The 16,771-nt window shown below is 39.4% G+C and overlaps 1 long non-coding RNA gene across 2 annotated transcripts in view; it reads left to right on the top strand.

The window, feature by feature from the left end:
* The window catches only part of LOC110395491, a 41,661-nt gene that overhangs the window by 17,828 nt on the left and 7,062 nt on the right, over positions 1-16,771 (top strand). The window contains exons 2-3 of one of the 2 annotated variants that reach the window (XR_002436420.1): positions 7,964-8,088; positions 9,512-9,654. The exons of the other annotated variant lie outside the window; for it this stretch is intronic. This is a non-coding gene — a long non-coding RNA (uncharacterized LOC110395491). The remainder of the gene's footprint in view (positions 1-7,963; positions 8,089-9,511; positions 9,655-16,771) is intronic. 2 annotated transcript variants of the gene reach the window in all.

Raw genomic sequence — 16,771 nt, 5'->3', positions numbered from 1 at the left:
TCGTTTAAGCAGATATTTCCTAGTTTTCTTTCCTGTTCTATTTCTCATTCCCTTGATGTATTTATTTCTCTTTCTCAGCTTGTTTTACTTAGCCATTGCTTGCTTAGCAATCATCCAAAATCAAGTTTGACAGAAATCTCTTCAATCTGAATCAGTCTGGTCAGCACTGTCTGAAGTAAGCATAATGCATCTTCATGTCACTAGTTGTTAAAAGTCTCTTTTTTCCTTGGTGATGGTTTACTTTGAGTAATAGCTGGAAAAGGAGGTGTGAGAGCATGATGATGGAAATGTACAGTGTCTGATATTCCTGACAATATCTGTAATATTCTATAATAATATCTCATGGAAAGTCAGATGCTCTTGCTTGGGATATTTAGGATGGCATTGCACACAGTGTTGGAGAAGACAGGTTTTTTTTTTTTACCTTCAAAGAGGTTCATCTAATGTTGTAATACATCTTTGGTTCATCTATTCTCTAGCCATACTCAGTTAAAAGATTTTTTGATAAAGGAAGTTTTTTATTATCAATGAAATAGTTTACAGGACAGATAACAGCATCAGGAGGATGAGTTGGGTTCTCCAAAAGTGAAACACCAGAAATAAACAGTGGCTCATATCACATGGTGGATCCCTCTTGTAAGGTCCTTTTCATTCTCATGTGTGAACACTGTGAATTGCAGACAGGAATTTCACTGAAGGCTGATACTGGGAAGGAACAACTAATAACAAGCATAAAATTCCAGAGATTTTTAATTAAATGTAACATAGCTAGTGCAAAAACTAACAGCTGATGCTTCTCGACAAAAAAGAACAGCAGCTCTTTTGCTATGTTGATAAGGCACGTGAAGATGAAACAGTACAAAATCAAAGCAGTCTGGTCTTGGGGCACATGGATGTCCTGTAATCTTTCAACAGATTGTAGGAAAAATGGAGTAAAAATAGATTATATATCAGGGAGGTAGAGAAATCTAATATACTCTTTCTGCCTACCCTAGCACTGCTCATACAGTGGTGCACTGTTGACCTCCGATCTGAATTACAACCAAGAATGTGGTAAGGACAAGCATTTGGTACCAACAGTTGCTATGATACACTGAAAACCAGTAGAAGTGTATGGGAGAGTGCCAGTGAATTGCCAACTAATGGCACTGCTCAGTTAGGGAAACCATTCAGCTAGTGTTTGATGGTATACACTAAATTTTCGCTAATTAGCTGAATATTCTAGCACCGCATTCTGCCCTTCTTGTACTTGAAGCTATTTTTCTGTTCTGCTAGCATGGATGGGAACAGCAATATTCTGAGTATTTCTATGTCAGCTGCAGAATATTTCTTTAAATTTGGGATGGTAAGTTAAATAATATACAGTTTCCAAGAACTCACATGTAAAATCTCTTGAGGTCATTGCTGCTACTTTTTTTATGATGTCTTTGGAAACTTGTTCATAGCCCAGTCACCTGGAATAGGCTTCACAGAATCACAGGGGTTGGAAGGGACCTCAAGAGATCATCAAGTCCAACCCTCCTGCTAAAGCAGGTACCCTGCAATAGGTCACATAGGCAGGCATCCAGACAGGTCCTGATATCCCCATAGATGGAGACTCCACAACCTCTCTGGGCAACCTGTTCCAGTGCTCTGTCACCCTTACCATAAAGAAGTTCTTCCGCATATTTGAATGGAACTTACTATGCTCAAGTTTTAGGCCATTGCTTCTTGTCCTATCGCTACGCACCACCGAGAAGAGCCTGGTCTCATCCATTTCCCTCCCACCTCCCTTTAGATACGTATAAGCATTAATCAGATCCCCCTTCAGTCTTCTTTTTCCCAGGCTGAACAGACCCAGTTTACTCAGTCTTTCTCTGTATGGGAGATGCTTCAGGCCCTTTATCATCTTTGTGGCCCTCTGCTGGACTACTTCCAGGAGGTCCCTGTCTTTTTTGAACTGAGGAGCCCAGAACTGGACACAGTATTCTAAATGTGGCCTCACCAGGGCAGAGTGGAGAGGGAGGATATCCTCCTTTGACCTGTTGTCCGTGCTCTTTTTAATGCACCTTCTGGACCTTCTATTCAGCATCCTGCTACAAAACTGAAATACTGCTCTGGCTAACTATTCTAAGAACACTATCATGTTGTATGTTCGGCAGCTAGTAGCTGTTTTAAAATCTGACATGTGAGCACTGGTATCCCTGAAGAGCTATTCTGTACCAAATGAGAGCTGAATTAGGCTAGGATTAGGTTTTTCCTTGTAACCTTTGTCACTGGCAAATTACAAGCATTTATGAAATATGTGATATCAGAGAGATTCTGTACTGCTAAATCTTTAAACTTTTTTTCAGAAGAGTACTTTATGGATTCATTTTCCTATTTTCATACTGAGTAATCCAAGAAGGTATTGCGTGACCTCAAAAGAATTCCTGGAACAGATCTCAAGTGGAGAATCCTGTACAGAAAAAAGTTATTAGCTGTTGTTACTTAGCGCTTAAGTTACAACTCCACTTTCTAACATATCTGCTAAATCTATGCTATTGGAAGAATGAGCGACAGTGGATATTTATGTATGGCTCTCCATCAGGTGTGTCATAATCAGGCTTGTCATAATAGATTTCTTAACATCATCTGCTCCATTCAGTTTTCAATTGTGTAATTGTTAACAAACTGCCACTTTCCTGAGACAACCAGAGCTTATTGTTTTTGCAGTCAGTGGATTGGATCCACAGCCTGCTGTCTGAATAACTGGAGACTCATTTCAGAGCTAGCTGAGTTTTCCTACAGCTGTACTGCCATCTGGCCTGTTGCTTTTATATCACGCTCCATGTCTCATTATTCTTTTCCTATGAGCTGTCCTTGTGTCTATTAACCGTCACAACTGCTTGTTTTCCCTTGTCCAGGATTTGGTCCTCTAATCTATTCTTCAGTTTCTTCTGAGTTTGTCTGGTAACAGGGTATCTTTGATGTGGCTAAGCGAGTATTCCCTCACCTCAGAAAAAAAATAAATGTGGCCTCTGTAATACAGATTCCAACCTTAGCTCTGCTCTGCTGATGTTGCCCTGCAGGGAAATAAATTTGGAGCTATATACTCCAGGGATGCAGTTATAACTAAGATATAACAAAGTATTCAGAAAGATGGCTGGCTGTATGTAAACAATCCAGAGAGACGGTAGGAGTGAGTGAGCTGTGGGCCTCTCCTCCTGGCAGAGGGTATGGCAGTATTTTCAAAGTGTCACATGGTAAGTAGCTGGAAAGGGAAACACAGAAAAGGAAGAATTTTGTGTAGTGAAGCTGCCTGTTGGAGGATGCTAATGAGCCAGCAGGCATCTGGGAAGAATTTTGGGCAAGGAAGGCAGAATAGACCTGCGTCCTTTAGGCAAATCTTGGAGCTGTAGATTGCGAGGTGGTGAAAAGAGGCTTCCTCCAGCTCTGCTGGGCTGGAGGGGGAAGGATGTCCAGCTGAATGCACTGAATGAACGTTTATTGAGACATGAAGATGCTTCAGGATTACATTTGGAGCTGCTGGGTACTGAGCACATATCTGGAACTCCCTGCTCTTCCTCCCTGCTTTTTGAATAGGCTTACATGTGCTGGTGATGATTGCAGCCGGAGAAAACATATTTTCTCTTCGTGTTGCTGTTTCCTTTGCTTCTCATCATACTGGCATTTCAACATCATAAGCTCCATATCCAGCCTCAGCTTTTCCAGGTCAGACTGAGATGTTTGGTTCAGCCTGAGGTTTTGCTGGTTAGTCTTTGGCTGGTTGTTTGTCTCACCCTTACTGTAGGATAATTTGGTTTGAAGATTATCATTTTCTCCCTGTGACTTCATCTGCCTGTGCGTTTCATGATTTCCGGCTTCTGGTGACTGGAGATTTCTGGTGTTCAAACCATCAGGAAGATTTCCTACAGTTTCCCCCTAGTACAGTTTGTGAGGAAAAAGAAAAACAAAACAAAACAAACTACTGTTATTCATCACCTATAACCAAGAGAAACAAATTATCATGTTTCTTTGTGCTTTTTTCCCCCCCAGTGTGGTTAACAGCAGCAGATTCCTCCCAGTAAATCTCCATGAAAACACATGCAGCTTACAAAGACTTTTTTCTGAACTATGGAGTCAAAGGGTTAAAGCCTTGTTGTGTTACTGTACCACATTCCCATGGAGAGATCAAGGCCTTTGACCCAGATTCCTGACATCAGGATGGAAAAGGCGGAGAAAAATTCACTGTCAATGAAACTGAGAATGAGATAAAAGATTTGTCATTGGTACAAATCTAATGAATAATGTTATACAGTGTGCAGATTTAATCAGAGGCTGTCCATTTACAGTGCTGGTATAGCAGGAATCCATCATACAGAAGCCAGTCACACATGTTCTCCTTCTGAATATACAACAGTTTTAGCTTCTTAAAGCTACAACGATTTTTTGTTGTGTTTTTCACAACTTTTCCAAATGTTTTACCATCTTTAGACTGCATGGAATAGAGCTTGTCAATGTTAACCAGTTAATCTACTTTAATTATTATAAACTTAATTATTTATTTAAGAGTCATTCTTGCCTTTTCCTACTCGTTGCTTGAAATGTCTTTCCCTGCCATCTGTGTCAAACGCTAAACCATTAATGTGATATTGAGCTATAAATGATGGCACAGACCTCTGGGTAACTCTGACATGTTTACCTTCCTTTTCTCAAATTGAAGGTCAATTATGCTTATAAGCAGAAAAAAAGCTAGAGCAAACTAGTCTGTTTTCTCTCCCACCCAGTTATTTGAAGCTTATCTCTCTTTTGAGTCCTGCTGTATCACATGGACTTCTGTCTCCCAAATTCTGTATCCCCATGACTAACCAATAACTAACACTTTGCAGTTTTTCTCATTTTTTTTTGGTAGAAAACAACTTTGTACTGAGATATCTAGTTATAGCTGCATTTAAAGCTTTAAAGAAAGACCCGATGGGTACTTTCATCAGCTTGTATGTAAACCTGCATAGCTCTGTGCCCTTTCAAAGCAATGTCAGTTGAGGTAAGTTGATGGATGTAGTCTGAAGATCTGTTTATTCAGCAAGTAAGTGCAGGAAGCCTGGACAAGAGTTTTCATTAAAAGAAGAGTCAGACAGAAAAGGCAAACACCCCTGTCAGAGTTGTTAAATTCTGTCATAGTTCAAAGTCTACATTAAAACAGGAGAGTAAACATGGGAAGAGACAGCATTTCTCTTACCATTGAGAAGTTAGGCACAAAGACAAACTAATGCTGGACTCATAAATAGCAGCCTCTGTTTGTCAAGCCTTTCCTTCACCCTTGTAGAGGACCCAGTGATGACCGCTCAGCATAGTGCCGTGTCCTGGGCCAGCAGAAGCCTGGCAGTGCTGACCTTACTGATGCCACTGTGCTGCCTCTGCCACCTGCCCAGCTGCACCAGGGCTGGGTGTGGCAGGCTACACAGGGCTTTTGTCATAGAATCCTAGAATCATGGAATCATTAAGGCTGGAAAAGGTTGTCTCTCAAATCTGGAAAATTTGATGAAATTGAGTTTCTCCAATATTACATGTGCAAACTGTAGTGGAGCCCGGTCAGAATGCAGTTCACCTGGAAGCTGGTTTAAAGCTGTTATCACTCAGGTGTCTTTCCTATTTTCTTTCCTGCCTGCCTACGGTTTACTGGTTTCTATGTTGGAGGAGATACAGTTTCTTCCACATCATTCTGCATACTACAGAGTGGTCTTAGTTCACCCTCCAAAATACTCATGATTACCCAGAAGACTTGGAGAAGAAAAGACTTAAGGAATCTGGAGAATGCTCTGATGAAGTTTTCCTGGGTTTTCGTAAGGATTTTCATATCATGTCACATATTGATCATAAGAGATTAGGTGTTATTTGCAGGGATGTTTGTTTGCAGAACAACAAGGCATGGAGTTATTATTTTTGTATTGAAGGAGGTCTGATTATCATGATGATGTTACATTTTGGCAGTCTTTAAAGCATTAAGGAAGAAGCTTATGTCTGGAGTAGTAAGATGGTGAAAGAAAGCAAGGTGGAGCTGGAGACATGAGCAAAAAGCGAAGTAGAAAATAGCAATAGTGTTTGGCATAGAAGTGAGAGGCAAAAGGGCTGGAGCCAAAAGAGCTGGAAAAGTGGAGATGACAGTAGTCAAGCAACAAGATTATCAAACCATCCACAAACCCTTTGGCAGTCTCTCAGTCAAAACAAGTCTTTGCAAAGTTGTGGAGGAAGGAGTGATAAGATTTAAACACAGCCAAGAGATAAGGTAGTCTAGGAGAAAGGACAAGGAAATATGTGTACTGCTTATGCCAGGTGAGTAGGAAGATGATGCTGCCATCCATGATGAGAGGAGAAGGAGAAGGAAAAATAGGAAGAAATTTGAATGCTAGTGGGCTTGAAATGACAGATCTGCATCGAACACTGAAGTGTTGTTATAGTTAACTATATAGTGAAAGTTTTGTAAGAAAGTCTCACAAAATATTTCTAAGGTACTTCTTTCTTCATGCCCTTTCTCCACTCCCTGGGAGCTCAAGAGCTGAGCAGAAGTGTGTTTGAAATATTGGTTATTTTGCCCCATCCTTGATGAGTCTTCATTTCTTGTAAACTGTTTTAATCAAGAAAACCATTAATTAATGTCAAAAGAGTGTCCCTTTTGCAGAATATGAAGCAAATCAGACTTTGAGAACTGAACAGAGATGGAGAAATTATGAGAATCAATCTTCACAGAAACTGAGGTTTGAAAATATCTAAGGACAGGCAAGCAATTTCTTTTTGCAGTATACACAGAAGCCGAGGGGAGGAACTGATCAGAGTGTCTGAGGTACTTCAAGCCTATTGTTTTCCAGAGGGAAAGAAAAAGCCTAGGATTCAGAAAATGATTGAATGGTTGTTTTTGGCTACAGTTTATAAAAGCTTGGACTTGGACAGTTTTGACTGTTGAAGTTGCTGGACAAAAAACTAATGAAAGCACAAAAGAACTACAAAAAACCTAGTCAAAGAAGAGCAAAAATTGTGTCAAGGCCGTTTTAGAAGGCAGTTTAAAGTACTCCATAGTACCATCATGATGTAAATGTAATAGAAAGGAGAATACAACTGGCAATTGAACACACCATCGAGAAAGAGATAACAAAACAACTAGTATGTGCCAGCATATCCTTCCTTAGACAATAAAAATTATGTACTGGTAAAGAGACAAAAGGCCTATGGTAGATGTGGATTGCCTCATACACCACAACAGGAATGTCATGCACATAAGAAAACATGTATGAATCGTAAAATGATTTTCACTCCTTAGCAAATACACCTCACAATTACACAGAGAGGCACAAGATACAGAGTGTGTATGACTGGTGAACAGCTCAAGGGATAGAATCTCATCACTGATGATACTGTTGCCTTTCTATCACTATTTGTAAAAGGAAAACAATGACAAAGTGTATGGAATTCCTTTTATGACTGCAGAAGAGGTACCATAGTTGGACACAAGTAAAGTGAGATAACATATAATCAGGCCGATTCTGAAACATGAACATTACCAATATCAGCATGACTGACAGGATATGGGACATACCTATTCCACACAGCTGGGACATGCAAGGATGAAAATACCAAAACTTAGGTTTCTATCTAGTGTGCCAACAAAAGGCATGGTACTGAATGGCCTTCAGTCATTAAAGCTAGCACCTGTTTTTGGAAGACATTTTTAGAACATTCACCTGACTTTTCTTGAAAGAAAAGGTGAAGAAACCATTATAACAATTTTCAGCAGGAAAGAGGTCAACTGTTTTGTTCATAGATGGAAGTCATAGGCCAAACATAATAGAATCAAATGAAATAAAAGGATGATATCATTAATACTATCGGTTTACAATAAGAAACAGATACTAAAAAAGCCTGTGCATTGTGAGGCGTCCAGAATAGCAGAAACAATCTTGTGGATTTGCTGCAACCCACTTAGTCTGCATAACATTGCTTTGCACAGGTGCAAGGTGCTCGATGTAGATGACTGCTGTCCCAAATCAAGCAGAGAGGAAGTCACCTGCTTTCTGCACTTGGGAAAACAGTTTATCAAGGGAATTTCCCATTGAGAAACTACCTACGTTAGAGGTATGTCACGAGGTATATGTGAAATCTTACCAGAAATGATGACATCTGTGTAGAAAGCAGCACTCAAACAGCAACTGAACTAGTCAGACAGAGCTCACAAGTAACATGGACAAAGCAAAGACAATTACTTTAGCAAACCAACTTCATCTGCCATATTTCACTCCGTTTGATGGGAATCTTTGTTTCCTCCCATCATCACTGGATTAGGATTTGACCAGTTGGTTTCTTCTCTTCATAGTATATAAAAAAGCATTGGTAATGCTTTTAGAATGTTCATTAGCATCATTAGTGGATTGAGTGCAGGCAAATAAAGTTTTGATTGAAAAGAGGTAGCTCCCATTGACTTTGTGTGATAAACACAAAGAAAAACAAGGGATTGCAGAATCTTCCATTTTTGAACTATGGCACTAAGAATTATTAGTATGAAAACCACCATGAACAATGACAAAATAAAGCCTAGATAAATTTTCTCAATGTATATATATGACAGTACTGCTGTACTGTATTGTAAGAGCAAAAAAATGTCCTATAAACTTCACTACCATAATAAAAAGGGTATCAGAGAATCTGGTAAATTCAACAAAAGTATTTCAAAGCAGTTTCTACAGAATTTACTATGGAGAAAGAAGAGTGTAGCTTTTTTGGTGTTGGGGTTGGTGGAGAATGATCTAATGTAACTTAGTCATTCTCAAAAGATTTAAAAATAAATCTGATTTGTCTCTCCACCATTTGTTATCAATTTTTGACTGACAGTAAGTTACGTGGGACTGCTAAATACAGCAGCAGTATTGTTTGGATAATTTTTTTTAATGATCTGAGTGTCAGCTCAGTTGTGGATCTCATTTAGAAGATTATGCAGCTAAAACAACAGAATGGACTCATTTGTTTTGGATTTGTTGTCTAGACCACCACAGACTTTCTGCTGAGCTTGGACAACCTAGGGTGAAACCTGAAAACAAACAAAAATCAATTGGTTCTGAGAGATTGTGTCAAATAATCTATTAAACAGTGAGTTAATTGTATTTCTTCTTAATCTTGCCTATTTGTTCTGCAATACCTATGTTTGTATGCTGTTCACCTGAACTGGTGCAAATACCCAATTAATCATTTTGGCACCTTTGTTTTTCATAGATAGTAAGAGCCAAACATCCAACATGGTTAGTTGTTCTTGAAAAAAACCTGTTGGACAAATCTTCACGTTATCATGGAGATGTCATTAGGTGCCCTGTTACTTCTAGAAACCTGCCCCCCAAATTTTTGGCTCAGATATATGAAGGATAAACTCTGAGAGGCACTTAGGAATTACAGCATTCAGCGGAATTTACAAGTTGGTGGTCAGTGTTCTGGTACTTAGGAAACACCAAGTGGAGAAATAGATTTTGTCTTATGTTTCTTCAGATGTAAATTTTCTCTTCCCCTGTAGGATTCATAAATATGAATGAAGATGAAGATAGGGACTTCAAGCAGTGACTTTTTTTTTAATTGAAATGTGGAATTGAATTTGAATTTGAATTGTTCATCTGATTTGGAGTGGGGATATGAATTTAAGTCTCCACATCTCTCCAGGTAACCAGTCTAGTTGCTGGACTAGAAGATATTTGGACTGTCAAACACGGAGGCAGGCCTTGCAGCTATGTTCTGTGCAAAAATCTTCAGGGTTCTAGATACATCTCAGTAAAGAAGCAGCAAAAGAGAGATCTGATTTCCATGATCAAGATACTGAATTTATGCATCTGAACTGGTTCTTAAATGTTAAGGCAACTTATACATTAAGTCCAAAAGTGCCCCTTGCAATGATAACCCAGTTTAATCTGGGTTTTAAAATGCAACTGGAATAAAAAAAAATCGGCATCTTTACTAATTTTATGCCACATCTGGTCCTATATTCTCTGTTTGGAACTTTGCACACAGTTATCCACACAAAATACAACACGGTAAACAGGACAGAAGAGAATCACTCAAGAATCAGGGCCAACTTTCAGATATATGCTCTAGGCTCAGTTATAATATAGGCATTGAATGGAGTCAGTATTGAATAATTTTATCATGGAAAAACATTTTTTTTTAAACATTCCCCCCATGAGTTCAGCAGTGGTGGGATTCTCAGCATGAAAAATTTCAGTTCTGAAGGCTGTTGTACTCATAAGGACTGCATTGGCTTATAGGGATGGCTGCAGGTATTTGGGGGCAAGCCAGAAAGTAAAAGTATTTGTACAGAGTAACAGAAAACCAGGGTGTGAAGGTAAGAAGACTCACTTGCTACTATGTCACTCAGAAATGTGAAAAGTAAAATACTGAAATGTCAGCATGTTGACTGCTGGACTACTGATATAAAGGTGACAACACTTCTATCCTATTCCAGCTGAGACCTACAATCTCATTCCTATCTGTTTTTTATGCAAGGCCAACAGGCGTAACGTCTGAGGCTGGAGCTGGATGATCACTTGGGTGATCAAACTTTCTTTCAGTCATAGGTAAGCAATAAAGTCCTCTGCCAAGTGAATTATTCTCAGCAGTCTGATTATCATCTTTCAGATTTAATATCATTTTCTTCTGAACTTTTAACCTTCCTTCTTCAGGGCAGAACTCATTATGCTTTAATAACCTACCTCATTTACTTGAGCTGCCCAAGTGAGGGTATTTGGCATTGTCTGTGAATATGTTTGTGCTGTTGGTACATTGCCCGATCTAATTTCACATGGGCTGAGAAGATTTCTGAAGACTATGTCTTGATAGAAAGAGATATTTGCAAAGTGCAGAAGCATTTAGCGATGGAGTCAGGTATGCTACTTCCTTATGCTACTTCCTTATGTGTTCTGCCCAGCCTTCTGTTTCCCGCTCTCACTGATTTTTGGGCTGACTATCGATGTGCCTCATAGATTTCCTTCTCCGGTGCCTTTTACATTTGGTTATCTTTTTAAATTTGTTTTTGTATCTCACCATGTTCTTGCCAGCTATATATCATCTTCTGTGATCTTCAGGAGTCAAAGTTTTTCCGATCCCTCAGACTGTTTGGCAGAGAAAGCTCCCTAATCAGCTTTGGCAAATGTAGATTCGGCATGAGCTTTTCCATACATTATCCTAATTGCTTACAGACAGGTAAATCCAATGGCCTAGCTGCATCGTGAGCTAGTCACATCGTGAGGTTTTCCCTCTTTTTGGAACACATCGGACTGTACAGGTAAAAGCTGCAAGGTCTCTGGCACTGTTCATAGCAACAAGCTTATCTGAGCTAGGGGAGAATCTATCACCCATTCTTAAGAGCTGGCGAAAGTTACTTCCTCTTTGATAAGTACTTTCTTCTGATTATTGCTTCTTTTCCATTTCAACTTCCTTCAGATACTGTGTAAAACATCTGGGACTCTGCTTCAAAATCTCTTCCTTTCTATTTTCTTTTTTATCTCTAATTAAAACTGCCAGCATAGAGCCTGCTGATCATATACTTACAGCTATTGCATCCCCTTGCTCTGGTGTGCATTGACAACTCAGACCTCATCTTTACTTTCTGAAAACTTAAACGTAATGCTAATATGTCATATGTCTATGATTTGATCTGATATTTATCACCAAGCTAGCACTAATATCAAGAGCTGTTACTTGTGGAAAAGATTTATTCTCATTCCTAGTTGGCTGATTTGAAGGAAATACCATGATTTACATAAAAAGAAGCACTATCATAGATGGCTGTGGTACTATTGATAAAGGTATTTTTTTCTAATATTTACCAAATACTCTTCAGATTCTCTGGTTTTCACAGTAACGTAAATATACTTTCTTGTTCTCCTTTCACCACAATAGATAGTTGAAATACATGACATTTTCAAATCTGATTTGTGAGACACTAAGTTGCTGGGTGTGTTGAACTCCTTCCAGGAGAAAAAAGTGCATATACACAGTAAAAGTCACGCTTCTTTTATAGCCTTCTACAGCATTTCTTCACTCCTACAGATTGGCTTCTTGGCTCTGTATGTGAACCTGCTGCACCCACAAGTTTCATGCCTCTCCCCCTTTCAGTCACACATCAGTAGCCCACATGCTCCCACATCCTGACCAGAAGTGCAGCTCCCAACAGAGTTCCTGCAGCAAGCACTGCAAGTAAAGCAGCCAGCCAGCATGAAGCTGCTGGCACACACAGATAAATGAGCTGTTTTAACCAGTGGATTGAAGATAACACCCTTCATAGAGAAGTGGTGCCTGAAGCTCAGCTCAGCTAGATACTTCCCCACACAAGGAACTGAAACTGCTATTGCCACCTGCAAGTTGCTGTGAGCCTGTGTTCACAAGGGATGTTTCACTTATCTGGAACCAGCTCCAGAACCATTCTCACTGTGAAGAAGCTTTGCTAGTATCTGATCAGAATTTCCCTGACTACAGCTTGTACCCATTGCCTCTTGACCTTTTCCTGTGTGCCTCTAAGAAGAACCTGGCTTGTCCTTTTCACAACTAGGTTAGGTAATTAAGATAGCAGGTAGATTCTCTCTGCCCTCCAGTCCTCCCCTCCCCCAAACTATTATTCTTCTCTCCTTAGTGTTTTCCAGTCTCCTAGCCATCTCAGGACCCCTCTGCTGGACTTGCTTCTGTTTGTCATTGTCTTTTGTGTTCTGTGGAGTTCAAATTGAGTACAGTACTCCAGATGTGATCTCACAAGTGCTGAGTAGATGTAATAAGCACTTCCTCTGACCTGCTGGCAGTGCTTCTGTTAATGCAGTCCAGTATGCCACTGACTATCATCCCCATAGACACATTGCTGACTCATGTTCACCTTGTCTACAAACACTGGATATCCTGTTCACCTACGGAGTTGGAGGCCACGTGGCCCAGTGCTGCAGCAGATGCTCTGTGCTCTCTTACCAAGACCATTTTTTGTGGGTTTCCATTTCCTTTTCATGCTTTAGATGATATGATTTAGCCTTTAGTATCCGTAGGAGGAGAGGGGGAGGGAACTCCACCTAATTCTCTTAAGTTATATATATGTAGGAGTAATTTTATGAACTTTCCTCATCTAGTGAATGAAGTCAAGTTGCTGAATACTGATAATGTACTATCATAGAATCACAGAGTCATTAACATTGGAAAATACTTCTGAGATCATCTAGTCCATCTGTCAACCCATCACCACTACACCCACTAAACTGTGTCCTTCAGCGCCACATAAACCTTTTTCTGTGGCGATGTAGACAACATAGATAATAACTTGGCATATTGCTTATACAAACACAGCCCCATTACCTTTTTGAATTTAGAGTGCTCTTGCAGAGAACTCAGTAATGGGGAGAAGTCTCTGTTAGTTTTTTCCTGTCCAGTTACACATTCAGTCCAGAGCCATATAATTGCCATTTGATTGGAGACAAAAAAACATGGGACAATTCAGTGTTGTCTGTGCTCCATCTCCCAGTTTTATGTATTTTTAAAACTGGATCAGTGACAGGCACTTCCTTGGAGTTTTTTGTCTGTGTAGCTCAATCTCTTCATGCTGATACATCTCTGACTGTTCAAGCCCATTCACCATTCCTGGACTCGCTCCAGAATGGTTTGCCAAGCCTTATGTCAGAGTGATATATTTTCTTTGCTGTTATTATGTTGCTTTGGTAGTTTGGGAACAAGAAGGACAACTTCAGCAAGCCACTTTGCAATGATACAGCACCTTTCTTCTTTATTCAATAGGTCTGTTTTTCCTCATACTGGTCTCTTTAAAAATTTCAGGGTAAAGGAGGTTTGACTGCGTATGACAATCAGCATCATACTTGAATTCTGCCGTATGGGCTGTAATAGGACCTTTCCCTCATCTCCTTTCCACTACTGTATGATATTGCTACTTGAAGAGATGGATAACTGCTTGGAGGAGCAGCAGCCAAGCTGGAGAATGGGGTCAAGTGCTTTCCAGCTAGAGACCTCCCCCAGTGAAGAACAGAGGAGCAGCTGTTAGAAGCCTCAGAGAAGTTTTGAAATGGAAACTCTGGGGGTTGCTTCTTGAAGAAAGAGTGTGCATAGGCAGTTTCCTTAGAGATTTTAGCTGACAGAGAATCTGTAGGTATTTGCCTTCAGGGAAAAGGAGGCTTATGGCCTGGATGATAATGGTGAATTGTGCTGGTAGAAAACCTCAACAGGTGTTACATTAAGGACTAATTATGAAGACCTTGAGCCATCTGCGAAGGCTGGATGGATATTCCCATGTTGATTGATAAGTGTTTCAGTGAGCATAAATTCCCAAAAGACAACTGTTCTCTAGGATGTGTCTAACTTGCTGGGAGAATGCGAAGGGAGCTGAGACATGTGGCGTTAGCATCATTATGCTCTGCCAAGAGGATGCGTGCCTTGGGATAGAGCTATATTGCCTTTTCACCCATGCAGTGCACACAAATACAGATTGAAGACAGAGACCGCCTTTAGTATCAAGACTGTCTATATTCAGTTAATATTTCTCTAGTCTTTTGCTTCTTTCTGAGTCACCTATTGTTCTTTGTTCCTCCCTCAGTCCATGAGGGAGTTCAGTCTTGGTAATACTAATCTGTTTTGTTTTTCATGAGTAATTGCCATGTAAAGCAACTTGCTAGCTCCATTTCTTTATTCAGCTCATGTATTTCACTTGCTTCCTCTTCTGTATCTTTGTCCTATAAGGATTTTCATGCCTTCTTTTTTACCTTGCTTTTCTAATACACCAAGTGTCATCTCCCACATTGCTCTTTATGTGTCCTCTGAATTATCAACTTTCACCCACCTGACTAAGAATCATTGTTGGGATTCCATTGCTCTCACTATAATTCTATTTCCTTTTTGAGAAAAAATGTCATGTAATGTAAATAAATTACATGCACCATTTACAGAAGAAGAGCTGTGCCAGGAACAGTTTGGTCTTCTAACTGAATCATCTGACATTGGTTTATATTTTAAGTTACAGGGATAAGGTACGCCTCTACATATTTACATAAAGACAGATGTATCATTCGTATTCAGTGAGGTTCTTCAGAAAAAGGAAAGAACTATTCTAAAAAGTTTTTTGAAATAATAGGTCTTCTTAAAAATGCATGAAAAACTATTGTCTTCATGACTTGATAACTGTATCTATTTATTTTTTATCTTTGAAGTAATAACTATTTTAAGGAGGACTGCTGATTACTGGGAAACATATTTCAGATGTTAATATTATATCAAGAGTGTTCATACCCTACAGAATGAGACAGAGTAGACTGAGTAACTAGGCTGACATCTAGTCTGAGTGGTGTTAGTGTGGGGATACTTCTCATACAGCTGTAACTGTGAGACAGTTCCTAGGGCAGGGGGAGAACAAAAGCAGCTATCCTGCTCATGGCAAATCACTCTTTATCGTGGTGTCTCACAGGTCTGATTGTTACCTGCATGTATGGTACCTGCCTAATTTCAGACCACTGGAGAAGGCTTCCCAAGCAACTGTATTTCCATCTCCTCCTTTCCTCAGTGCATAGCCTAAGTTTTCTAAGCAGAAATACAGTGCACAGGAAGTACCCTGATACCAACACAGACGTAACTCCTGAATTTATTAGGAAAACTGTAGAAAAAGAATGAATGAGTTTTGGCAGAAAAATAATACCACTTTCTCTCAGTACATCATGCGTTCTTATTTTTGTCACACATTATGTACATGTGTTCTGTGCTTATCTTCAGGAAATTCAAAAGTATATATACTGTGCAGTCATAAGAATTCACTGGAAAGAACAATGAAGCACAATTAGCAAGGATAATTGAATAAATGGTTCACTGAGATTGATAAAAAATACATAAAGGAAGCAGTTTAGCTTTTGAAATGCTTGGGAATACCAATTATCTTCTTTTCAACAAGTGGTGCGCATATTTTAATTTCATTGAAACATGAAGTTTTCTCTTGCATTTTGTCTCACCAGAAGAAGAGAAACTTGACCATTTGCCTGTAATTTCTAAATCTTTGGCCATTGATATAGTTGTCACTATACGCAGATTAACTGCCTAGTGCCTGCACAAGACATCCAGTGTGATCACAGTGTGAGAATGACTGTCCTTGTGTTAAGCGTTGTGTCGATTCATGACTTTCCTATGCATTTCCGGTACAAATGCCTTTGCACGTCAGTAGTGCTATAACTACATTTGTTTTCAGAGGACAACGTATATAGGGGAAGCATGGTTCTTGTTTCTTTTAGAGAAGTTTTATTTTGTTTACTGCTACAGGATTCAGAAGGAGAAAGTATGAGTAAAGAAGAAAGGTTGAGCAGATAAGGTATAAAAAACTTCTAAAACCCAGGTGTGATTACGTCAGTTGCTTTAGCCAGTGATTTAATTCCCCATATATAAAGATGGGATACTTCCCATGCTGTTAATTCATAGATGAATCCACATGTATAAACATCTATGGCAACAGTGTGTGTGCCCCAAAAAACAGTTACTTGCTAATTTCCTAAGAAGTGATTAAGGAAGAACACATGACTGAAAGCTTCAGTCTGATTAAATGTTTTGCCAGCCTTCTCTCATTTTCCCAGACAACACTCATTTTTCCAACAGCAGTACTGTGATCCAGTGCATTGGAACATCATTTGACCTCAGCTCCATTGTTTGTTAACTATTATGTAGGAACTTGCAATGTCTAAGTACCAAAAATTTAAAACACATAATGGGGGGAAAATTCTCTAACAATTTATTATGATTCAGATCAAAAAGATTTAGGCATTGAGCCAAG

This window comes from Numida meleagris, chromosome 3 (assembly GCF_002078875.1).
Source record: "Numida meleagris isolate 19003 breed g44 Domestic line chromosome 3, NumMel1.0, whole genome shotgun sequence".
Lineage (NCBI taxonomy): Eukaryota > Metazoa > Chordata > Aves > Galliformes > Numididae > Numida > Numida meleagris.
Note: the sequence above shows the minus strand (reverse complement) of the source record. Positions and strands in the feature narration are given on the sequence as shown.